General features: G+C 43.9%; 1 non-coding gene across 1 annotated transcript; it reads right to left on the bottom strand.

Annotated features, from left to right (window-relative positions):
* Positions 1-10,494: 10,494 nt before the first annotated feature.
* On the bottom strand, positions 10,495-10,632 carry LOC114812461. Its single transcript, XR_003760113.1, has one exon. It is a non-coding gene; the product is annotated as a small nucleolar RNA SNORA7 (small nucleolar RNA).
* Between the last annotated feature and the right edge of the window lie 2,676 nt (positions 10,633-13,308).

A 13,308-nucleotide genomic window follows, 5' to 3' on the forward strand; every position in this document is an offset into this window, starting at 1 on the left:
AGTATGGACAGGGGTGGGGAGAGACAGGAGATATGAAGATCAGCAAGGAGGCTGATACAGTAATCAAAGTGAGTTAGTAGAAGTGTTTGGATTCAAGTGGTAGCATTTGAATACAGAGGAATGGGTGGATTTTAATGATATTGTGAAGGTTGAATGGATAGAATTTAGTGATAGATTGAATATGTGTGCTGAATGAGAGAGAGGAGTCAAGGATGATACCAAGTTTATGGGCTTGTGAGACAGGAAGGACGGTGGTGCTGTCTTCAGTAATGGGAATATCAGTGAGAAGACAGTGTTTAGGTAGCAAAATAAGGAGTTGTCTCTGGGGCATGCCTCATGGTGACAGCAGGACATCCAAGTAGAGACCCTTGAAGGCAGGAGGAAATGAGAGACTGCAGAGAGGAAGAGAGATCAGGGCACCTTCTTGAGAGATAGCACTATTTTTTCCAAGGAATGATGGACTAATACAGAACAGAGTTGAGGAAAAAAAGATTACAATAGTCATTTCCACTATAACCTAGCAGTTGTGTACTTGAAGAACCTTGCATTATGGGATAATTAGATTATAGTCACCATTGGTTCAATGGAAATTGATGGGTTAAGGGTGCAGGTGGTTGAAGATACCACTTTGATGCAACATTTTTTAATGTGAATTCTTACACTGTCCTCCACTATTAAAAAGCTTTATACCCTTGTCACTCATTGGTATTTTTCAGTACTAAGTACTGTAAGATTTCAAAGACAAAAAGAAACAAAATTATTGAGTTCAGGATAGTTAAACTGAGGCAGACAGTGGAAATCTTAGCAGCATCATGCCGTGACTTAAATCACATGCCTGTCCACAACTGTTTTTTCCTACAGTAAATCTACTTGTGCCAATTTTTAGATTGGGTCATACTAGAACAGACTTGTGCTGTGGGGAAAAAAAATCTCCTAATCCTTCATTGTGAAATATCCAAATCATGTAATGGAAACCTGTGTTAGAGCAGAAATGGCTATATTTGCACACTTTTTTTTATTGAGGAAAAAGCTTCCAGTGTCATTGACATAATATTTCATATTGTGCAAAGAGTGAGAGAGTGAAGGGAGGGAAGAGAGTGGTGGCATGAAAAGAAGAATATGCATATTTGGATGGGGAGAACTGAAGGACAATAGGAATCTGTTTCCAGTTTAGTCCTTGGTCCTATTCCAGGACATTGAGAAAATGTCTTACCTCACTGTAAACTCAGTCTCTGTCTCTCCCAGTAGATATAGATAGCTATTCATCTATTTCAGAGGGATATTGTGAAGTTTAACTTACTGGTGTAGCCTTCCCGGACATCCATGCATTAAAGAGAGCAAAAGGAAGAGATAGTATTCATTAAATGACTGATTCTAGAATTTCTCCATCAAGACCTGTAGAGGCAGGCAGAACCTCCTACAAAAATGCAAGTGGAAATTTGCTTAGAGCATATGCAGCTCCATTCCGGGTACTGGTCTCTGAAGGAAACAGGCTGGAGTTTCATATGCTGACATTCCCTAAATCACCCCCCACCTTTCAGGGTGTTAATCAAAACTAGAAACAAACTGATGCTCATGAATAATTCAAGCCACCAAGAGGAGACTATTATATATTGACCCAACATGTACCTCTTCCCATAAATCTGCATTTCTGTAGCTAGACCACAAAAAAAACCCACCTCTTTTTGAATGTGTGAACACAAGGCAGACTTGATTTATCAGCTAAAGTAGTCCTTAAGCAAGAAAATCAATTTGAACCCAAAGTGACAGTTCAGCTTTGTTGAGTCAGCATCAGTGAGCCTGCAGAATTAAATTGTATATCTACTAGGATCACCAAAGAGTTAAATTCGCACAGACAATGGAACAGAGATACAATACATAAGATCTGAACATCTTTAGTGATTAGAAAACAGAAACCATTATTTGGGTGAAATTATTCTCATGAATTGCTTTCATTTCAGCTCATCCTTCAGAATGACTAGAAAATTATTTCTTCGTTAGGGAAGCAGGGAGGGAGGGTGGCTCCATGGAATAAAGTTTGGAGGAAAAAGTTGGTGCTGTGGGGGGCTCTAGGCTGAGAAGCAGGTGGGCCGAAGTTCACCCTTTAAAGCATCAGCAGTGCCAACCTAGTCTTTACTCATGCAACTTAGTCTTCTGTTTGGGTGCTGATTAATCGACAGGGGATGCAAACTGATGAGGTGGACACTGGGAGAATGGTAGAGATACCAGTGGACTCCATCTGATGGAGTTAGGGGAGATGATGACAAAATGGTAGACCATTTTGGGAGATCTGGAAGAGGAGAAAAGGTCCCTATTGATCATGAATCTTGGGGATAAAGCTCCAGAGGTCCTTGCTCTGATCTCTGACCTTTGACTGTATAACCTTCAGCTACTCACTGACTCCAATTCATCCCCCTGGCTCTAAGTAAGAGAATAATCAAATACAATTTCCTCAATATGGTCTTTTGCCCATTCCAGATTATTTTATAAAATCCTACATACAGGAACCTGGTCTTTAACATTTTTATATTTTTTTTTGAAGGAACTCAAAAAGGCATCAGGCCCATTATTTTATTTAATCTGATAGTGTATCTGAGAGATAGGAGTAGAACTCCTCTGCCTTTTTTAAATCAAAGATAAACTGAGAAATAGAGGCATTCCTAAATGTTTCTGGAATCACCCAGTCAGTAGTAGATCTGCAATTAGAACTAAGGTCCCTTAATTCCTGGACCAATCTATTGGCTCTAACTTCCACCCACCTAGTTGTTTTTCCAGTGAGTTTCTGTGGAACAAAGAGCAGAAGAAATCTAGAGCACCTGTAGTGGAGCCTATTCCATGGAGATTTCCAGCCCAGTTTTCTAAGCCTAATTGGTTTGGCATGAGTGAGGTTTGGATTAATAGCAGAGTGCATTCATTAAGGTTTAAAGGACATCCCAGTAGCCTCTACACTTAACACATAGCAGAAAGAGAAGAATATGGGGGAGTGAGGGGTCTGCACCTGCAGCCATCCCACCTGGAACTGTGATTTCATTATACCTCATAAACTGAAGGAAAGGCAGCCTCATTCAGTCTTCAGTTAAGAGGCCCCTAAGGGAAATTAAGTTGCTAAAGGAATGAGGGTCAGACTCAGTATGAAAAGGGTGTATACTCTTCTTCTTGTCATGTATTTACCCAGGCTGGGCTTACAGAGGGTTTGAGGGGTTGGGGGGTGGTATTGAGGGAATGTATGACTGAAGGTTCCAAAGGTCAGCACAAAACTTCATGTGGAGTTTGGGGGACTGAGCTCTGAGAAGGAGGAGTTGGTCTAAACTCCCTGTGAACCCGTTTTCTGGAGTTTGCTCAGGTGGTTTTCCCTCTTATGAGGCAGGAGGAGAGAAGTCTGTTACTTAACCTGCTGTTATGTGGCTCTTGGGATGGTGCCAGTTGGGTGAGAATGAAAACCAAGTTGTTGATCCATAGGAGTTGCTAATGAAGTCTTTACTATGTTTCAGGTCTGTAAGTGTATTCTTGGTCCCTTCTACTTACTGGTAGTTTTAGAGTCATGTCCTGTCTGAAATGTTCTCTATATCTGGGGTCATCCCTTGAATAACGAGATGGCTAGCTAGTTTTGCTCATATTGGCAATGGCAACAGCATCATGGTAATGTGGTTAGAGCCTGGTAGGCATCAGCCCTACTTTGTCCGATGGGGTAAGTTCCTGTTCATTTTGCAGTCTATGGGAATGGACTTCTGAGGTAGCTGGACCTAATAGAATTATTTTCCTAACTACTTAATTTCTCTGTGTCTCAGTTACCTCATCTGCAATGTGGAGATATGACTGTGGGTCCCATGTGGGACAGGAATTCTGTCCAACCTGATTTGTTTGTATCCCCACCCCTGTGCTTAGTATAGTGCATGGCACATAATAAGCCCTTAACAGGTACTATGGTTGTTATATTGTACTCTCCCAAGTGCTTGGTATAGTGCTTTGCACCCATTAAGTGCTCAATAAATGATTGAATCCTGCAGAAACGATCTGGGCATGTCTCTCCCCTTCTTGAACACCTCCAGTGGTTGCCTATCAACCTCCTCTCCAAACAAAAATTCCTCACTCTAGGCTTCAAGGCTCTCCATCACCTTGCCCCTTCTTACCTCTCCTCCCTTCTCTTTCTACTGCCCACCCCGCACGCTCCGCTCCTCTGCCGCCCACCTCCTCACCGTCCCTCGGTCTCGCCTATCCCGCCATCGACCCCTGGGCCACGTCCTCCCGCGGTCCTAGAATGCCCTCCCTCCTCACCTCAGACAATCTAATTCTCTTCCCCTCTTCAAATCCCTACTTAAAACTCACCTCCTCCAAGAGGCCTTCCCAGACTGAGCTCTCCCCTTTTTCCCTCTGCTCCCTCTACCCCCCCTTCACCTCTCTGCAGCTAAACCCTCTTCTCCTCCCTTCCCTCTCCTGTCCCACCCCCTCAGCACTGTACTCGTCCCCTCAACTGCATATATCTTCATCACCCTATTTATTTTGTTTATTTTGTTTAATAAGATGTACATCACTCTGATTCTATTTAGTTGCCATTGTTTTTATGAGATGTTCTTCCCCTTGACTCTATTTATTGCCATTGTTCTTGTCTGCCTGTCTCCCCCGATTAGACTGTAAGCCCATCAAAGGGCAGGAACTGTCTCTATCTGTTGCCGACTTGTACATTCTAAGCATTTAGTACAGTGCTCTGCACATAGTAAGCGCTCAATAAATACTATTGAATGAATGAATGAATTGAATGAAAAGTATTATAAACTTTCTCTTCAACATTCTTGGGCAATAACACTTCCCTGTAATCTGTCTTTTCCTTTTCTTTAGTTGACTTTCAAGGGAATCCTGAATTATTATAACTCAAATTTATATTTCACTTTTATTCTCTTCCCAATGTCCCTGTGAGTTTGGGAGAGACAGGCATTATCTCCAGTCTATCAGTGACGCATCTCAGACACAGAGAAGTTGTGTGATTTGTTCAAGGTCACACAACAGGCCAGTGGCTCAGTTGGGGCTATAATGATTAGGCTGATTGGTCTTTCTTTCAGGCCTCACTATGTGATATTTTATAATCTTGAGGTTACAAGGAGCAGTGGCAGAATCAGAGGATGAGAAGTTTGTTCTCAAGTGTTAGGACTAGTGCTCACTTGGTAAGCAAATTGTACTTGTTTGCAAAGTCTTAGAAGGCTTATTTGGAACTGGTCCTGGCAGAAAGAGTGACATGATGTCTCCAGGGAATGCCAGAAAGTTTTGGGTCCTGAATCAGAACTGTATTAAGACAAATCACATCAGAGCATGCTTAGAGTTTACCCCCCTCCCCTCCCCTCTCGATGGCTGTAACTCCAGTTAGGACTTGCAATTTGGAGTTTCATCTGTTTCATATAAACATCAGAAGATGGTAAAAAAAAATCCAAGAGGAAGTATTAAAGTGTTATTGATTGTTTGACAAAATGTGGACCTTCCCCTACCTTGGAGTCAGATGCCTTTCATTGAGTAAAAATAGTTCAGTTTTCTTCTTCTAAATTGTTCTCTTTTAGTGCTACCCATTTGGCTTTCCTGCCAAAAGCTGGTTGGTTTTTGTGATTCTTATCTGATCCTGCTGCTTCCATTGTTGGCTGTGTGGTGAAAAAGTTCTAAGAGAGGAAATATTTCGACAAAGAAAATTATGTGAATAGCTCCTGTTTCTAGGAGATGTATGGGGTTTACTTAGCTCCCACTGTTTCCTGAAAGGGTACCCTGGAGGGAAAATTACTCTTGATAATAGTGCCTCAATATAACCTATCCAAAATAGCTCATAGTCTAGAAAGAAACATTGTCTGTGTGTTATAGATTATTTTATAGAAAGAGCAATCTATCTGACTTTCTATCCTATATAAATGAGGTGTGTGTGTGTATATATATAAGGTCAGGAGGCCTAAACAGATGAGCTTGTTCCTCTCATTTGGGAGACTGTGAAACTTGGGATGTAGAAATAAATGCTCTCCTATTCACTGATGAGTTTTCAAAAGTACTTAGCAGGCAAGAGTGTTTATGTGGTGATGGCAGGGGGTGGGGAGGAGTTTGAGGGGGTGAGGGAAAAATAGAAAGGAAGAGTGAAGTAGGTCCAGTGTATATACATTTTTATAAAACTACAGGAAGCTGCTCAATGGGTGGTGTTCATTCATTCAATAGTATTTATTGAGCGCTTACTATGTGCAGAGCACTGTACTAAGCGCTTGGAATGAACAAGTCGGCAACAGATAGAGACAGTCCCTGCCGTTTGACAGGCTTACAGTCTAATCGGGGGAGACAGACAGACAAGAACAATGACAATAAATAGAGTCAAGGGGAAGAACATCTCGTAAAAGCAATGGCAACTAAATAGAATCAAGGCGATGTACATTTCATTAACAAAATAAATAGGGTAATGAAAATATATACAGTTGAGCAGACGAGTACAGTGCTGAGGGGATGGGAAGGGAGGGGGGAGGAGCAGAGGGAAATGGGGGGAAAAGAGGGTTAAGCTGCAGAAAGGTGAAGGGGGGGTGGTAGAGGGAGTAGAGGGAGAAGGGGAGCTCAGTCTGGGAAGGCCTCTTGGAGGAGGTGGGTTTTAAATAGGGTTTTGAAGAGGGGAAGAGAATTAGTTTGGCGGAGGTGAGGAGGGAGGGCGTTCCAGGACCGCGGGAGGACGTGGCCCAGGGGTCAACAGAGGGATAGGCGAGACCGAGGGACAGTGAGGAGGTGGGCGGCAGAGGAGCGGAGCGTGTGGGGTGGGCAGTAGAAAGAGAGAAGGGAGGAGAGGTAGGAAGGGGCAAGGTGATGTAGAGCCTTGAAGCCTAGAGTGAGGAGTTTTTGTTTGGAGCGGAGGTTGATAGGCAACCACTGGAGGTGTTTAAGAAGGGGAGTGACATGTCCAGATTGTTTCTGCAGGAAGATGAGCCGGGCAGCGGAGTGAAGAATAGACTGGAGCGGGGCGAGAGAGGAGGAAGGGAGATCAGAGAGAAGGCTGACAAAGTAGTCTAGCCGGGATATAACGAGAGCCCGTAACAGTAAGGTAGCCGTTTGGGTGGAGAGGAAAGGGCGGATCTTGGTGATATTGTAAAGGTGAAATCGGCAGATCTTGGTAACGGATAGGATGTATGGGGTGAACGAGAGAGACGAGGCAAGGATGACACCGAGATTGCGGGCCTGAGAGACGGGAAGGATGGTCGTGCCATCCATGGTGATAGGGAAGTCTGGGAGAGGACCGGGTTTGGGAGGGAAGATGAGGAGCTCAGTCTTGCTCATGTTGAGTTTTAAGTGGCGGGCCGACATCCAGGTGGAGACATCCTCGAGGCAGGAGGAGATGTGAGCCTGAAGGGAGGGGGAGAGGATGGGTGGAGATGTAGATCTGCATGTCATCTGAGTAGAGATGGTAGTCAAAGCCGTGAGAGCGAATGAGTTCACCGAGGGAGTGAGTGTAAATGGAGAATAGAAGAGGGCCAAGAACTGACCCTTGAGGAACTCCAACAGTTAAAGGATGGGAGGGGGAGGAGGCGCCAGTGAAGGAGACCGAGAATGACCGGCCAGAGAGATAAGAGGAGAACCAGGAGAGGACGGAGGGGAGTCCGTGAAGCCAAGGTGAGATAAGGTATGGAGGAGGAGGGGATGGTCGACAGTGTCAAAGGCAGCAGAGAGGTCAAGGAGGTCAAGGAGGATTAGGTGTGGGGGAAGAAGATGGGGTGTATGTGTGTGGGGGGGAGGAAGAATAAAAGGGAAGGGTGAGTGAGTGAAGTAGGTCTAATGTGTGAATGCTAATACATTTCTATGAAGCTAGAGGAATCCAACCAATGTTGCTACTCTGCTTCAGTAAATCCTTTCTTCCTGCCTCTCTGACTCAACACAGGTCTGTCCTGTAGGTCTTTACCTGGCCTCTGGAAGGATGGGGTGGAAACATCAGCTTAACCTGACTCCTAAGGGAGAGTAACATCTTTCTCTCTCAAGTCTCCCACCAAATCCATCAATGTTATTTATTGACCACTTACAGTATGCAGAGCACTATACTAAATGCTTGGAAAAGTACAACAAAGTTGACAGACACATTCCTGGCCCTCAGTGAGTTTAGTCTAGAGGGGGAGACAGACGTCAATACAATTCATTGAGATGGATATAAATACTGACCATACACAACCCCAAACCACAGAAGGTGGGGTCCTCAAATATAATCTGGAATTTGAAAAATGAAAGCAATACCAGTAGTGATAATACTTATAAAGGGCTTATTTTCAGCAAAGGACTATGCTAAAGCCATATTTATAGACACTAGGTAATTGGGATGAGGGATGACAGAAAATTTTGTCTAGCTCCATGTTCCAGTATTGGTAATTATGGTATTAAACACTTATGTGTGTTATGTGTGTATATGTATATATATATATATATATATATATATATATATATATATATATATATATATATATTAGTGTTTGTTAAGCACTTGCTCTGTGCAGAGCACTGTTCTAAGCACTGAGGTAGATACAGGGTAATCAGTTTGTCCCATGTGGGGCTCACAGTCTTAATCCCCATTTTACAGCTGAGGTAACTGAGGCACAGAGAAGTTCAGTGATTTGCCCAAAGTCACATAGCAGACAGGTGGTGGAGCTGGGATTAGAACCCATGACCCCTGACTCCTAAACCCGTGCTCTTTTCACTGAGCCACGCTGCTTCTCTGCTTCACTGCTTGTCAAGTACTGTTCTAAGCGCCCAGGGTAGATATGAGTTAAATAGGTTGGACACAATCTCTGTCCCACAAGGAGCTCACAGCCCAAGGAGTGAAAACAGGTACTAAATCCCCATTTTGAATATGAGGAGACCAAGGCACAGAGAAATGAAGTGTCTTTTCCAAGACCACATAACAGTCAAGTGGCAAAGGTGGGATTAGCACCCAGGTCCTCTGACTTCTAGGCTCTTTCCACTAGCCCATGTAGCTTTTCTAGCCTTCAATCACTGGAGGTTAAATTTCTGATCTAGTTTAGCAAGCCCACTATGAAGCCACAAGTTCAAAGGAATAGGTATTCAAACACAGAACTCAGGTAAACAGTCACTAATATTTCCCTGCCGGTGGGAAACATGAACTGATGCATCTGAAGAGTTGCAACACCATTTTGCCTCTTCCCTCATCAGAAATCTTTATGCATTCCTTGTCTCACTTTCATCCCAGACTATTGCTTTATGTGGAATATTATTGGGGCTAATTGTTTTGTCCTGGATTTACAGGATGGAAAACAGCCCCTGAAATCAACATTTGCCTGGGAAATGGGAAACCTATCCATGAAAATGGTGGAGAGGTGTCTTCAGATTTACCAGATTAGACTCTACCATCTTCAAATCCTACTTTCTCCAAGAATAGTCCCCAGCTATCTTTTGCCACTCTTAGCATTTACATAGATATCAATGATCATGCTGCCTTAGCTTATTTACTTTTGCCATACTCTGGCTATTATCACTTTCCTCTTGCTTCCACTGTTGATGAACAGTGTTTGCCTGCCTATTCTCTCCACATTGGATTGTCAATTCTGCAGAGGCAGGGAATTTTTTTTTTAATTTGTACACTTCCAAGCCCTTAACACAATGTCCTGTACACAGGTGTTCAAGAAATGATTGACTTATTGATTGAGCTTCATTACAGCACTGATAGTTGGGGGGATAAAGAAATTAAAAAGCTAAAACCAATTCCCTCAGGATAACTGTGTAATGGTTCTATAGATCTCATTTTTCTTGTCCGTGAGGTGAGTGAGAGTAAATGTCACTGAAATAGATTTACTATTCACCTTAGAATAATAAAATGAATTAATGTACATGACACATATCTCTGTTAATCAAATTTGTATGATATAGTTGAACTGAGGGAACTGAACAAGTTGGAGCAGCTTTTGAAATTAGCAAATTCCTCATGATCTAAAACTCTTATCCTCTCCTAGAATGTCTAGAGATAGTCACTAAAACTGACAAATGTTTTAGACAAATTTGAGATTTGCAGTCAATCAATCACTATCTGAGCACTCCTGGTCAGAGCATCATACTGAGTGCTTGGGAGAGTATATATACACATCAAATATCATTGAGTCATTTCTGATTCATAGAGACTTTATGCACATATGGGAGAGTACAACACAGTAAATAAACATAATACCTACTTTCAAGGAATTTACAATGAAGAGGGAGAGAAAGATACTAAAATTACAAGGAGGGACACCACAGAGTATAAGGACATGTATGCAAGTGCTGTAGGGATGGGGTGAGTACTTGTCTTACACTGTTGAGTCGTCTCTAACCCACAGAAATGCCATGGACACATCTCTCCCAGAATGCCCCACCTCCATCTGCAATCATTTGGTAGCATATCCATAGAGTTTACTTGGTAAAAATATGCAAGTGGTTTACCATTGCCTCCTTCCGCGCAGTAAACTCGAGTCTCCACCCTCTACTCTCTCCCATGCTGCTGCTGCCCAGCAAAGGTGAGTTTTGACTTATAGCAGATTGTCTTCCACTCATTAGCCACTGCCCAAGCTAGGAATGGAATGTGTATGCCTCTGCTTGACTCTCACTCCCATAGTTGAGACTGGTAGAGTACTGGAAACTCTCCAGGTGCAACCCTGAGACTGAGCTGCTCATCTTCCCTCCCAAACCCGGTCCTCTCCCAGACTTCTCTATCACCGTGGATGGCACGACCATCCTTCCCGTCTCTCAGGCCCGCAATCTCGGTGTCATCCTTGACTCGTCTCTCTCGTTCACCCCACACATCCTATCCGTTACCAAGACTTGCCGGTTTCACCTCTACAATATCGCCAAGATCCGCCCTTTCCTCTCCACCCAAACGGCTACCTTACTGTTACGGGCTCTCGTTATATCCCGGCTAGACTACTGTGTCAGCCTTCTCTCTGACCTCCCTTCCTCCTCTCTCGCCCCGCTCCAGTCTATTCTTCACTCCGCTGCCCGGCTCATCTTCCTGCAGAAACAATCTGGGCATGTCACTCCCCTTCTTAAACAACTCCAGTGGTTGCCTATCAACCTCCGCTCCAAACAAAAACTCCTAACTCTAGGCTTCAAGGCTCTCCATCACCTTGCCCCTTCCTACCTCTCCTCCCTTCTCTCTTTCTACCACCCACCCCGCACGCTCCGCTCCTCTGCCGCCCACCTCCTCACCGTCCCTCGGTCTCGCCTATCCCGCCGTCAACCCCTGGGTCACGTCCTCCCGCGGTCCTGGAACGCCCTCCCTCCTCACCTCCGCCAAACTGATTCTCTTTCCCTCTTCAAAACCCTACTTAAAACTCACCTCCTCCAAGAGGCGTTCCCAGACTGAGCTCCTCTTCTCCCTCTACTCCCTCTGCCATCCCCCCTTTACCTCTCCGCAGCTTAACCCTCTTTTTCCCCTTTTCCCTCTGCTCCTCCACCTCTCCCTTCCCATCCCCACAGCACTGTACTCGTCCGCTCAACTGTATATATTTTCATTACCCTATTTATTTTGTTAATGAATTGTACATCGCCTCGATTCTATTTAGTTGCCATTGTTTTTACGAGATGTTCTTCCCCTTGACTCTATTTATTGCCATTGTTCTTGTCTGTCCATCTCCCCCGATTAGACTGTAAGCCCGTCAAACGGCAGGGACTGTCTCTATCTGTTGCCGACTTGTTCATCCCAAGCGCTTAGTACAGTGCTCTGCACATAGTAAGCGCTCAATAAATACTATTGAATGAATGAATGAATGAACCCTGAGAGGGAGGGTGAGTATTTAAATACCTAAAATATCATTTATTGATAAATGCTTAAGGATTATGGACTCAGGTGCATAGGTGTAACAGGGTGGGGAGATGAGAAGTCTTGCTTTAGGAGATGTTATTAGAGGAGGACTTTCAGGATGGGGAGAATGGTGGTCCACTGGATTAGAAGGGTAATGAAGCTAGTTCCAGTCAGACAGGAGGCAAATGATTTTATATCTTGAAAATTTCTTGTGCTGACTTTCTAGTCAAGCCAGGAGCACCTGGAGACAAACTTTTTGAAATATTCTCTTTTTCCCTTCTGATGCTACCCCACCACTTGTCTGTTGTTTGACCTTGGGCAAGTCTCTTGACATCTGAGCCTCAGTTACTTCATCTGTAAAATGGGAATTAAAACTGTGAGCTCCTTGTGGGACATGGATATGATAAGCTTGCACCTACCCCAGCAAGTAGTATAGCGCCTGGCACATACTAAGTGCATAACAAATGCCACACCAAAACAATTTGGAGACAGCTAGAAATGTGAAAAAGCAAGGAAATTTGCTTGAATGAAGATTGTGGTATCAGAAATCCAGTCTAGTTGGTCTTTGGCTCTAACCAGTTTCCTTGTTTTGCACAACAAGGAGGTTTCTAGGAAGAGGACACTTGCCTGTTCAGAGCCTTCCTGTAACAACTAAAAAGGGGCTATTCTTCCTTTTGAAAACTGGGTTTAATTTGAGACCAGGATTTACCAGCACCTGTAAACCTGGGACTGACTCTTAGCTCTGCAAACCCCTCTCCCTTACCCCTCTTTCTACTCCCTCTCCCCGCCCCTTCCACACACACACTATATCTCCCTTCCTTCTTCCCTCCTCCCATTTTACTGGACATGCATGAGAAGCAGTGTGGCTCAGTGGCAAGAGACCGGGCTTGGGAGCCAGAGCTCATGGGTTCAAATCCCGGCTCTGCCACTTGTCAGCTGTGTGACTGTGGGCAAGTCACTTAACTTCTCTGTGCCTCAGTTACCTCATCTGTAAAATGGGGATTAACTGTGAGCCTCATGTGGAACAACCTGATGTCCCTGTATCTCCCCCAGTTCTTAGAACAGTGCTCTGCTCATAATAAGCGCTTAACAAATATGAACATTATTATTATTATGCCTCAAGTAGCTGCAATGGGAGCCATGCTGACTTATAAATTCAGTATGTCTTCTGAAATACAACAACACTGTTGGTTATCCTTCTGCTGAGTCAATAGCTGTCATTCTTCTGTCGGCTAACCAATGACTAAAATTAATATACTAAATGTTTGTAACTTTTTGCTTGCATGTGCATCTCTGAAAGATATTTTGTCCTAATAGATGGGCCAAATGGCCAAGGGCCCATTTAGAATGAGGGTTATTGGGGGCTACAGGAAGAGGGTGGGTGGGAGTGCATTCTTTGGCTTTCCTAGTAACACCAATCATGATGGGAGAGAAGCCACTGCTTTCACAATGAAGTGGGCTGGAAAAGTACCACACCCAGTTTTCCATTCTTTCCCTCCACCCATTCCTGGGGCTCTTAGGGACTCAAGGGAAGAAATTCC

The sequence above is a fragment of the Ornithorhynchus anatinus genome, chromosome 5, assembly GCF_004115215.2.
Source record: "Ornithorhynchus anatinus isolate Pmale09 chromosome 5, mOrnAna1.pri.v4, whole genome shotgun sequence".
Lineage (NCBI taxonomy): Eukaryota > Metazoa > Chordata > Mammalia > Monotremata > Ornithorhynchidae > Ornithorhynchus > Ornithorhynchus anatinus.